We start from the raw sequence: 13,301 nt of genomic DNA, 5'->3' as shown, positions 1-13,301 counted from the left end.
AAAAAAAAAAAAAAAAAAAAAAAAATTGGATGAATGAATACATGACTGAAATAATTACCCTTAGTCCTTAGTCCCCACCTATAAAAGAGAGGCATGGGGTCACTTGGAAGATTGGATGACATAAAATATCTACCCAGTCTAGCATATGGGAAGTTCTCAATAAGTATCTGCAATAACTTCAGTTAAATGGGACTTGACAGTTTATTTAGTAAAATTAGCTGTTTTGCTGCCATACTTTCAAAAAGCTTTAAATTTAGTAGAATTTGATTTATTTTATGTTTGCATAAACATAGGAATAATAATTTCGAGATTTAGAATAAGTTTACCTGCATTTAGCTATATTTACCTAGTAATAGACAGTGTTTCTTACATTAAATCTTAACCGTACATTGACTGGGCTTTCATGTATGACTTCTTCAAAGTACATAAAACACTTTAGGGAAGAAGGGAGCTGTTTAGCTTGTATGGTTGTTTCTAACTAGAATATCTACTCATTGAATTATGTGTTCAGGAAATCTGGAAGCTTGAAAATGTAAATTCCCTCTCACTTGAGGTAACATTTAGGATATTATCCAACATTTAGGTTCTTATCCAACACTGGATTGAAGTATATATTTTTGGAATGAAGACTTGTGTCTGAAATGGTTTAGAAGCTCCATCCCCCATTAGGAGGAACAGATACATTCATCTATAATAAATTATGTAATGACATAGGTATTTCACATGGCTAGCCAGTTTTCCCAACACCATTTATTAAATAGGGAATCCTTTCCCCATTGCTTGTTTTTGTCAGGTTAGACAAACAACTCTTTTCATGTGTTTGGCATTCATTTCCCCAGAACTTCATACAATTGATAAAATAAGTTGTTTTTTCCTCTACCTTCATAACTACGTTTCAAGTTATTACAAATCGTGATACTTTTAAAATCTAAGATAATATCAAATACCCTCTGTCAGCTTGCAGTACCTGAAGGGTAAGTACCTCTTCCATGTAGTCACTAGCATCATGGCTCAGCGGGTGTTATAAAAAGAACCAGCTGGGATCAGGAGAGATTTAGTATGCTTTCAGTAGTAGAGAATTTTAACAAAAATCTCTAGTATATTTTAATACCCATTTTTCATCAATTTATACTGAGTACTTTATGTTCCAGAATTATCCAGAAAAAAGTGCACATGTTCTTTTTTTTCCTATAATTGCTCTCCAAATGGCAAATGGATTTATTTATTTATCTTCTGAATTATATACTCACTGTATGGAAAAAAAAAAAAAAAAGAAAGAAACTCAAACAGTTCTTAAACTTATAAAAGCAAAAATCCCAGAAAGAATTCTGTAAGTATATTTGAGACATCATAGTGGCATTTCTGGTTAATATTTGGTGAATATTTACTTTAAAATTCCATATTGCTAGTCATTAGATTCCAGACATCTGGAGGTTTGGGGACAGGTTGCTTTGCTAGAATAAATAGTGTTGTTAATAAGCATGCTTCTTTATATTTGCACATTTGTGTTCTCTTAGGATACATTCATGAAAATAGAATTTGAATCAAATGTGTGCATATTTAAAATTTCTAATAATACTGCTAATATGCTCTCCAAAACATTATTCCAGTTTACCTTTCTAACCCATCTGTGAGAGTGACTATTTCCCCAAACCCTGACCAATAGCAAGCTTTGTCAGAATTTTAAATCATTGCTTACCTGGTATGTGATGCAGAATATCTAATTGTTCCGTTTTTTCTTTGTTTACTTCAGAAGTTGAGCATATTTTCTTATAGTCATTGGACATTTGCTTTTTTTTTTCTTTTTGTGAATTCAAGTTCATATCCTTTTTCCATGTTCTAATTGAGAGGCTTGTCCTTCGTTTATTTATTTTCTGATGTATCCTATTTAAAAATACAAATATTCTCCCATTTTCTATTTATCTTTCAAACCTACTTTCAGTATTTTTCCTTTTATTTTCTGTTTTGCCATACAAGACATTTTCAACTTGTGTGAAAACTCATGCCTATCAATTTTTTCATTTGTGGTTTCTGGCTGTGTTCAGTTGCTTAAAATAGCTTCTTGCAGCCGAATTATAAAAATATTGGCCCTTCTAGTACATTTATCATTTAACATTATCATTCATACCAACTGGATTCCCGATGATTTTAAATTAGTGCTTAGGTCGGGCGCGGTGGCTCACGCCTGTAATCACAGAACTTTGGGAGGCGAAGGTGGGCGGATCACCTGAGGTCAGGAGTTCAAGACCATCCTGGACAACATGGTAAAGTCCTGTCTCTCCAAAAGAAAAAAAAAAAAAATACCTGGGCATGATGGCAGGTGCCTGTAATTCCAGCTACTTGGGAGGCTGAGGCGGAAGAATCTCTGGAACCCGGGAGGCAGAGGTGGCAGTGAGCCAAGATCACACCACTGCACCCCAGCCTGGGTGAAAGAGAGACTCTATCTCAAAAATAAATAAATAAATAAGTACTTATCTGGTAGACGAAGCAGAATATCTCATTGTTTCATGTTTTTCTTTGTTTACTTCAGAAGTTTAGCATATTTTCTTATATTCATTGGACATTTGTATTTTTTTTCTGTGAATCATCCAGAATTTATTTGGTATGAATGATAAAGCCAAGTTGCTTATTGGCATACTCTCAAGGCCAAGCGTGGTGGATGGACAAGTTTGGTTGATGAAAGATAATAAAGGAACATGATTTTATGTGACATTTTGATTCAAAGCATGACAATTCTCACCCCAAATTAATCTATAGTTGCCAGAGCTAACAAAAACATAGAACAATCAGTTACATTTTTATTACAGATAAACAACAGTTTCTTAGTATGTCTCATACTGTATTTTATCTGGTAACACAAAATTAAGTGGAATAAGTAAATAAAAATAAGTTATATTTGAAATGACAGCCAGAAAGTCATTATAAAATTTACTGATACCTTATGAATTGAGATACTTAGGTTATTCACAATTTTTTTTAAGAAAACTATATTATATCCTAAAGATAACCTACATTCTCACTTCATTATTTCTACAGAGCTGTTGTTTTTCAATGTATGATATGTTTCTATACAACCAAATAGAACTTTGAATCAAGGTTTATCCAAGACCTAACATATAGTTAATCACATGCAATAGGGATGTTATTGTATTTTTTTCAAATAGCAAGGATTCTTGTTTTGTTAACTATGTTAATGGTTCTCAACCCTGGCCATATATTAGAATTACATGGGGAGATTAAAAAAAATAAGATGACAAGAACCGTCACATAGAGTATGATTTATGTTGATCCAGAAGAGGGCCTTTTATACATTATTCAATCTCCCAGTGCATCAGTTTCTTTACTAGTAAAGTGGGGGATAAAAGAATTTCCTATGTCAGAGCATCACTGTGAGGATTAAATGCTTAATGCGTGTGGTGTTTAGAAGATGTCTGACTTCTAATAACCCTTCAATAAACGAAAATCATTATATTATTATACTTTGAATTCATAATAGGGATTCATAGCTCACCGAAAACAAGAATAGAATGTAGACAAGACATGAAACAAAGTATGGATAGATGATGGTGGGTGCTAGAACAGGCTTATACCTGCTTGCAAGAGCTGAATATGTGCATATCTTCCCATGTTTTTAGTAATGTCAGGTTCAAAAATTAGCCATGGTGGCCAGGCACAGTGGCTGATGCCTGGAATCCCCAAACTTTGAGAGGCTGAAGATGGTGGATCATCTGTGGTCAGAAGTTTGAGACCAGCCTTACTTATCTCTACTAAAAATACAAAAATTATCCAGGCGTGGTGGTGGGTGCCTGTAATCCCATCTACTTGGGAGGCTGAGACAGGAGAATTGCTTGAACCTGGGAGGCAGAGGTTGCAGTGAGCTGAGATCGTGCCATTGCACTCCAGCCTGGGTGACAGAGCGAGACACCATCTCAAAAAAAAGGAAAAGAAAAGAAAAGAGAATTAGCCGTGGTCAATGTGTTTACAACATAGACATCCCCAGATGTTGAAATTTGTTTTTTTAATCCCAGGAAGCCAGTTATTAACATACACCACCAAAGAAGAGGATAGAGGTAGCTGATGGGGAAGTCTAAGAAGATACTAAAGGTTATTACCTTCACTTACTTCACGTTTTGACCTGAGCTTGGACTCAGCCAGTTGTGACATCTGTCATTCATGGAACAATTGCCTGAGCTTCAGGTTCCAGGTTCCAAGAGATAGTGGACAGAAGAGCATGGTGAGGCTTCACTTGGCTTTGAACATAGAATAACCAGGGTGTGATTGAGCTTTCAGTATATCTTTATCCTAAGACTTGGGGTAAGTTATTTAATCCTTTTCTCAAAAACCTAAGGGTTTTTGTGAGGATATGCTCAGGTGGCACAGCAAGCCACAAGATGACATGGTCTATCTAACATTATTTCAATTTACATATACATATATTTTTATATATATATACTTAAAATATAGACGAAATTAAATTAATAAATGATAATAATACAAGCCCACTAAAGTCCTACTTTAGGTTAGTGTTGGAACTCCCCAGCTATCTGTTCACTGGCCTTTGCTTTTGTTGCGTACTTAGATGGAAATGAATGGAAAGTACATGCCTCTGCTTCCCCACTGAACAGAACAGGATGGTTGTCAGAATGAAAGGAAATCATGGATGTGGGCCATGGAGTAGTGGCAATAGCTCCTCTGTTTTTAGGAAGGTTTGTTGGGTCTGCTCATGGCTTAGGAATTTAGTGATCAGTAAGCACCCAACCCAGGGTCTGAACTTTGACCAAGGCCTCACTAGCCCTAAGTGCTCCCTGAGAACGCAAATCCTAATAGACTAAACATGGAAAGAGCCAGAGTCTCATTGCCTGAAAAATTATTTTTGCCAATCTCTACAAAAATCAGCATTTGTTATTGTTCAATTGTTGCCTTTATTTGACTTGCTTTAATGAAAGAAACATAGTAAAGATTTTCTACAAATGATTGAAAATTTCTTCACTTATGGAATTACATTTATTTATTTATTTTTTTGAGATGGAGTTTTGCTCTTGTTGCCCAGGCTAGAGTGCAGTGGTGCGATCTCGGCTCACTGCAACCTCCGCCTCCCGGGTTCAAGTGATTCTCCTGCCTCAGCCTCCCAAGTAGCTGGGATTACAGGTATGTGCCACCGTGCCTGGCTAATTTTGTATTTTTAGTAGAGATGGGGTTTCTCCATGTTGGTCAGGCTGGTCCTGAACTCCCAACCTCAGGTGATCCACCTGCCTCTGCCTCCCAAAGTGCTGGGATTACAGGTGTGAGCCACCATACCTGGCCAGAATTAAATTTTTTTAAAGCACCTTGTATCATTCTGCTAATTCACAATAGATTGCAAATATGCAATATTGCTATTTCAATTTTTTTCTATGAATCTTTGAACAAAATCATACATGAAAACTTCAATGTGACTTTTAATTGCTGAATTTAAAAAAAGAAAACACAATTTTACTATTTTTGCAAGAAAGATAAATCACATAAGACTTACCTATACAAATAATTCAACCATAAATTTACCTTTTTGCAAATTTTCTTCTTTGGAAGCAGCAGATATGTAAAATCATTACACATTATGTTCATGCTGTATGTACATAAAATGGACTAGAGACCCCAAAAGTAAATTCTTTGGAGATTTGGTTCCAAAGGGGGAAAACAAACTCTCTTTGTCTGAACAGGTGAAAGGTACCAAAAAAGAGTGAAAACCAGTTTTCCCCTTTTTTTGTTTTTTTATTTTATTTCTTTTGTTTTTGTAGGAGAACCAGCAGTGGAAGAAAAGATCACTTTCTTTGTAGACACTTTATAGGGTTTCGGATTCTGTAAACTCTGGCACGTAACTCGACCTCAAAGTTAATGAAATCCTGTTAGACTTTCCCTGCCCTCCTTCCTGCTTCCATCCTTCAGATTATCTCACCTTTTAAAAACTCAATTTCTATTTGTATACATGTGATCTTCATCTCATTGGCTCTTTATGCGGGCACTTTTCACCTACATCCTTTCCTTCCCTCATCTGGCAGCCAGTTGGGCTTCTTCCTGCCTTGAATACTACATTCCCTAGTTCTTCAAGCTCAGTCATTAGCACCCTGTCCCCCTACTAAAATTATGAATGAAAAGCCTTGTTGTTCTTTACAAATAACTCAGGCTGCCTCAGTCAGTCAAATTCGAATGGAAGTGACTGCCAGACAAAGGGCCAGGATGATGGACAGTGCTCACAGCAAGTCATCAATGCCCACAGGAAGTTTTTTAAGCCACAATATAGGTAGAGAGGCTTGGGCGTTCCCGGAGGACAAGCTTACAGAAGGAGGCTGGGAGGTGGGGGGAGGGAGACTTTCTGTGTCTGTTGGGGACTTAGAAAAAACTTCCATGAAGCTCAGAGATAACAATGTACAGAGTCAGTTTTGCCCTAGCAAGAACTTAAAATTCCGGCCATGGAGACATCTACACCTTGCAGTAATTCTGGTTTGCACCGACACACACAGACAAAAGTGAAGGCACCAACCATTTACTTGGTTTTGAATGCTGAACGATGCAAGAGTGGGTTACATTCTTGGAGCTGCACAACTCCTGCTGAGAAGTTGCATTGTCTTGGGCCCCTCTTTCACAACAGGGGAAAAGGTAATTGACAGCCCGATTGTTTGGCTGGGACCCCTGCTGTTATAAAATCCTAGAAGGCCCCAGTCACACGTTGTCAATAATAGCCGTCGGAGGTGAGGAGTGAAGAAGGGCTGTTCAGGAAACAGTTTGAGCCCTTCAAGTGGACAGGCCTCAGTGACTTCTGCACTCTGGCTGCCACAAGCAGCTCATTCAAAAATAACCTTAAAGTAATAAATCAAACTTGTTTCCTGAACTATACAAGGAACAGCTGGTTATTTTTCCTCACTTTTTTTTTTTTTTTCCAAAAGCCAAAAAAAAAAAAAAAAAAAAAGAGGGAGATTTTACTACAGGAAACCAAGCATGTCAAAATTTGGCAAAGCAATTTGGATGATTTAACAGTTAAACACTTCTCTTTTTAATGTTATGCTTTCATCAGTCTTTTTTATTTAAGCTTTTCAGTTTTGCATTCTGTTTGCCGCAATTAGTGTCCCTTATCTGTTCACCCCCTACTTTTGAAAGGAAAATGAGTCTAGGATCCTGTCTTTAGAGTATTTTGCTGTGTAATTTCTAAAGTACTGGTCAAGTAGCTCAACTTATTTTACAGGTAAAATTTGTTTTCTTCCACAGAGTTGAGCTTGGATTTAGATCTACAGCTCCACGTATTTGTTTCTCCTGAGACCCATATATTTTGGAGTTCTGACGACAAGGCAGTTTTTCTTCAGTCTATTGATTTAGGAACCCTGACCTAGGAGTGCATATGCTGTAACTGAAGTAGTCTGGTGTCTTAAGTAAGAACATTTTGCAATTTTTCTGTCTCTTTGGATCTCTGTCTGTGTCTTACTTTGTGTGCCTCTTTCTCTCTTTAAATATGTTGCACTCTAGATTCTGGAAAAAAACTATCTTCTCATTGACTTTACAAATAATTAAAATACAGGCATAAATAAATAATATAAAATAATCTCCTTCACTAATGATTCCCTATGTATCTTTATTTTTATAGATGACTAATGTTTTGAACAGAAACCATTTTAAATGAAATTTTTTTTAATCAAAGTGTGCATCTTAGAGATGAATTTTTCACAACTTTTGGACATCTAAAATTAAGAATGAATGTGTCAGATTTTAATGCACTGTGTCTATTTCAATCAATTTAAATATGATTGAACTGGTAATATTAAAATTAAGTATAAGGTTATGTGAAACATCTCTTTTCACAGGATAGTTTGATCACTATAGAAGTGCTGGTCAGTTTAACAGTAAATGGAAAATTACAAGTTATACTTTGAGATATTGTTGTACATGTATGATTAATTTATTTTTCTCCTTTGATCATCCTTTCATAATAAAATGTTTGTAATGAAATGTATGCTTACAGGAAGATAATAAAATCCAATTTACAGTGGAATTAGGTCATGGTAGGCTTCATTTTCTTTTGTATTTACAGTAAACAACCATGCCATAATAGCACAAGTAAATCTATCTTTATGCTATATGGTTAGACTAACACACTTGGTATACTTACAGTATCTTGGCTGATACAACTGTGAATCCATATGGGTGTGGCTTCCATATAAATGTTTCTTCCATATATGGTTGATATTCATACTGAACCTGTTTTGATACAATTTTTCTTCACTTTCAGCATTTTTAGCTTCAAACATGTGTTACGTGACTAGATGGAATTCCTGGAGAACTGTATTAACATGTTTCAAAGAGTTGAATTAACAGGTTAGTACCATGTCAGAAAAGAGTGTTCCTTGAAAAGCTGCACGGTAGTTATACAGACAGTTCACAATTATAAAATTCATAATTTATAAGTGAATTACACACAGAAAATATCATCTTTAAAGTAAATATTCAGTTCTATAGATGATTCATTTCTTTCTCATTAAGTCTCAGCCTTTTGTGGTGCTAAAGGATACTCAGGAATTGATGAACTAAGTGGACCCTCCCGCAGCCTCCCCTACTCCCTCCCTTGGCTTCTGTGGACTCTGGGCATTAGTAGGGACGAGATAGTGAGTGTAGACTGAAAGTGCTCTGTACAGACTTGCTTTCTGGCCTCCTGTTCAGCTGCCAGTCTCACAGCTTGCCCTGAGAATGGACTTCCTGTGCTGTCATTTACACTCAGTATCACACTAAGGGCTCTTTGTCACTCAGCCTTTGAGACAGAAGGGGGCGAGATAACAAATCTAGACTGCTTGTGTTGACTTTGTGGATAAAGTAAAGGGCTGGAGTCAAGAACCCTGGGTCTTATCCTAACTCTGCAACTGCCTTTCCTGTGACATTAAGTCAGCTTTTGACCTCTCCATTCCTCAGTTTTCCTCATCTATGAAATGAGGATCCCTATACTGTGTTCTCTTATTTTATCACAAATATGTGGTTTTGGAAAGAGTTTCTAAATGCTTAAAGCCCTTAGTAAAAGGTTTTTTTTTTTTTTTTTTACAAGCAGATAAAATGACCTTTTTCTGCTTTGGAGAGATGGGATGGATACTGCAGTTGATTAATTACTCCCTACTCCCAGAAATACTTCTCTTTAGAACCCTGTAAGTAGGGCCTTTCCCTTCTACCCTTGTAAGTTTTTTCTCATTATTTCCTTTTGCGTCCTGTCTCTTCCCTCTGCAATATTTCCTTCCTTTCTGTGTGGGAAACGATAGCCCCATGCTATGGGATCAGGGTGCGTAGAAGTTGGTAAAGATGAAGTATACTTCTAAAAGGCTGTGTTCTGAAAGTGCATCTGCAGAGACGTGGAGGAAAACAAGGAGAGCATGCTGAGTGACAGGAATGGATGGGGATACACAGTAAAGGCCATGGAACCTCGGCGAATTTATTGGCTTCAGAAACGTAAATCCACAAAAACAGCTACCATCTGGCTAGATGGGTCTCTGGGTCCTGGGCTCACTAATTTAGAAGGATCTTTTTGTAAAGAGATAATGTTGGACAGGGTCAGAACCTGTAGTGAAATTCAGGGATTCTGTCTATGGAGTGGGATGAAGTGTCTCTTCCACTGGTATCTGTGGTTATATTCTTTTGCTTATTTAGTTCAATTACGTGAATAAATGGAATGGAAAGGGATTTGCTCTACTTCAGTTAGAATTTGTAAAACATTGTGAGGGTTTTTTGTTTGTTTGTTTGTTTTTCTGAGACGGAGTTTCGCTCTTGTTGTCCAGGCTGGAGTGCAAAGGCATGATCTCAGCTCACCTGCAACCTCCGCTTCCTGGGTTCAAATGATTCTCCTGCCTCAGCCTCCCGAGTAGCTGGGATTACAGGTGTGAGCCACCGTGCCCAGCCAGTATTGTGAGTTTTGAAGAATGCATTTTAATATATTTCACTTTTTAAAGCTCCTAAGTGGTTTTGTTGCTAATTTTTTTGTTTTATTTTGTGAGGAGATTGGTAACATAAATTGCAAACAGAAATTAATTCACCTAGTTTTCCTCATCACAGTTTAAGACGGATATTTGTATTCTGGTTTGCTTATTTGTTTTTCCGGGTCCACACATTCACTCGTACGTGTTTAGATTTTTCATTTGGAAGGCAGTGATATAATTTCAGGCCTATATGTTTTGACACTCTGTTCACACATGGTTGTTATATGGCCTGACATTGTGTTTACTTCACATTTCCTAATTTTCCACTGTATATCTGAGGATATTTCATGCTATTTTGTTACCTAAAGAGAGGCTACTCCTACATGGGGAGACATATATACATATATGTAGGAGTACACATATGTGTGCATGTGTGTATATTTGTAAGTGTCTCTCCATGTAGCAGTACACATATATATGTGTATATATAATTTGTTTTTATGAGAAGGATGTGAAAAGATACACAAGTCTGTTTATAATACAGATCTGAAGGAAAGATAGGAAAATATTGATTAAAAAAAATTTTCCCCTGGTTTGTTTCACTTCGTACAGCAAACAGGTATTACTTTCTTAATTAAAAGCATCAATAAATAAAATGTTTCAATACTGATTAATTAAAATCAGTTAAAGGGGAAATTTAACAGTGGCAAATAATATTTGTATTTTATAAGGGTTTTACCAGTCTTAACAAAGTATCTAGATATCCACTAAAAGACAATTCCTTTTGTTTTTTAGAGCACACATTTAAAAAAAAAAAAAAACAAACAAAAAACACAATGATTGGTGCTCCCTCTGCTGGTTTCCCTGCAACAGTTAGTTGGCTGGTTTGGGAGGATGAAAAGACAGCGAGGAAAATTCTGTTACTTTTGGTCTTTAAACACCATTTGTATAAACAAGTTTTATCCTTGATTGGTAGCAAATGTCAATGTTGTTTCTGAAAATTTATTCTTTTTGAAAATTTAATACTGATTCTGAAGTTGGGCTAGATAATTATAATCCTTTTAAAATTAATTCCTCCTTTCTTGTATCATGAAGTAGGACGCAAAACATAACGATTCTTATTTATTGGGATTTTCTTGGGTGAGAGTTAACCTTATATAACTAACTGTCAGTAACTTGACCTAGCAGTAGTAAAGTTGGCTGTTTGAACACCAAGCTGACACTCTAGTAAGCAAAAGAGAGGTTTGGCGTGACATTATCACTGGAGAATTACATTTTGTAATTAAACACTTTGCTGTATCATTATTTTAGCCTACATCATCCTGTATGAAAGATATTTGGAAATTGCATAGTTGATTTAATTTATCTTGATATCCAAACTATAATTAAAGATTCTTAGAATTCTTTGGATTCATCAATTTGCTCTCTGGGATTTGTACTTTCATTAATCAGAGTATGTTGATCCATATACAGTGTTCATTTAACTAATACTTGTATTAAATCACTTCTAAATGCTTATTATACCCTGTATTATAGTATTATATTCTGAGTCTTAAAGGTGCTTAATGTGAAGATTCTCCCTCTACATATTCAACTCTTACTAACTTTTGGCTTTAGGTAGAAATTAGTTAATGTATTATATGATAAAATAGGAAACTATTTCACTAGGGATATTGGTATTCAGTAGGGAGCTTTGGAGACTCTATGAGCTTTTTCAGGAAGCGTTTTTAATAGTAGGTTTTAGGGAGAGTTTTTGTAGTAAGATAAAGTAGACGAGAAAGTGTTGCCTCTAAAAAATCAACAAGCTGGGAATGGGGTGCAGAATGAGGAGAACCCTAAGCAATAGGCAACAAGGAGTAAAATGAAGGAGGTGTCATTCATTGGGAAAGAAAAGGAACTGTATGTCCTCTACTGAGAGCTGCTATCTTCTTAAAAGCCATTTTTGTGAAGGCTGCTTGTGGAATGGTAAAACAGAAAGCAAAGTAGATGGTCAGATCTCCTAAATCAGCCTTACTCATCACTGGTGTGCAAGATACCATCATCAGATCATTTTAACGCTCTGGAAAATACCACAGAGAGGTTTGGTAAGTGACAATTAATATCAGGGAGAAGCAGTTTCTTTTTTTTTTTTTTTTTTTTTTTTTTTGAGATGGAGTCTCGCTGTGTCGCCCAGGCTGGAGTGCAGCTCCACCTCCCGGGTTCACGCCATTCTCCCGCCTCAGCCTCCGAGTAGCTGGGACTACAGGCGCCCACCACCACGCCCGGCTAGTTTTTTGTATTTTTAGTAGGGACGGGGTTTCACCATGTTAGCCAGGATGGTCTCGATCTCCTGACCTCGTGATCCACCTGCCTCAGCCCCCCAAAGTGCTGGGATTACAGGCTTGAGCCACCGCACCCGGCCGAAGCAGTTTCTAATAAGGAGATCCAGCCATTGCTGCTGGAGTTTAGATGTGGAATTTCTAAGCTCTGGAAAGTGTAGAGGCAGAAATGAGGTGATTACTTTCCTCTCCATCATATGGATTATGGCTAACACCCCTGTAACAAAGACAGGTTATCAAGAGAAAGGAATAATAAATTTATTTAAGCATAGTTTCATATGATATGGGAGGCTTCAGAATGAAGACCCAAAGATGCAGGGAAAACTTCCATTTTATGCTTATGTTCAATGAAGTATGGATAGCCATATAAAATATGATTGGACAAAAAGGATAAAATCTAATGCTCTAATGCTAATAGGCAGAGTCAGGAAACTCAGCAAAGCCTGTCCAGATTTTTCTTGGCCTTTCTATGTAGCATTATTTTGTTGACAAAAAAAGCCAAACCCTGTAAGATATTTGAAGAGGTTTATTCGGAGCCAAATATGAGTGGCAGGGCCTGTGAAACAGCCTCAGGAGGCCCTGAGAACATGCGCCTAAGAGGATTGTGTTACAGCTTGGTTTAATACATTTTAGGGAGACAGAAGTTATAGGTATGTAAGGTATACACTGGTTTGGGCCAGAAAGGTGGGACATCTCAAAGTGAGGGGGCAAGATGGGGAAGGGGAGCTTCTGGGTCATAGATGGATTCAAAGATTTTCTGATTGACAATTGATTGAAATAATTAAGCTTGGTTTGGTGTGGTGGTTCACACCTGTAATCCCAGCACTTCAGGAGGTCAGGGAAGGTGGATTGCTTGAGCTCATGAGTTCAAGGCCAGCCTGGGCAACATGGCAAAAACCTGTCTCTACTAAAAATACAAACATTAGCTGGGTGTGGTGGCACATGCCTGTTATCCCAGCTACTTGGGAGGCTGACATGGGAGTATTGCTGGAGCCTGGGAAGTCAAGGCTGCAGTGAGTTGTCATTGCACCACTGCACTCCAGCCTGGGTGACAGGGTGAGAC

Source organism: Mandrillus leucophaeus, unplaced genomic scaffold (assembly GCF_000951045.1).
Source record: "Mandrillus leucophaeus isolate KB7577 unplaced genomic scaffold, Mleu.le_1.0 Scaffold536, whole genome shotgun sequence".
NCBI lineage: Eukaryota > Metazoa > Chordata > Mammalia > Primates > Cercopithecidae > Mandrillus > Mandrillus leucophaeus.
The sequence above is the reverse complement of the archived record's forward strand: the minus strand, read 5'-3'. Positions refer to the sequence as shown.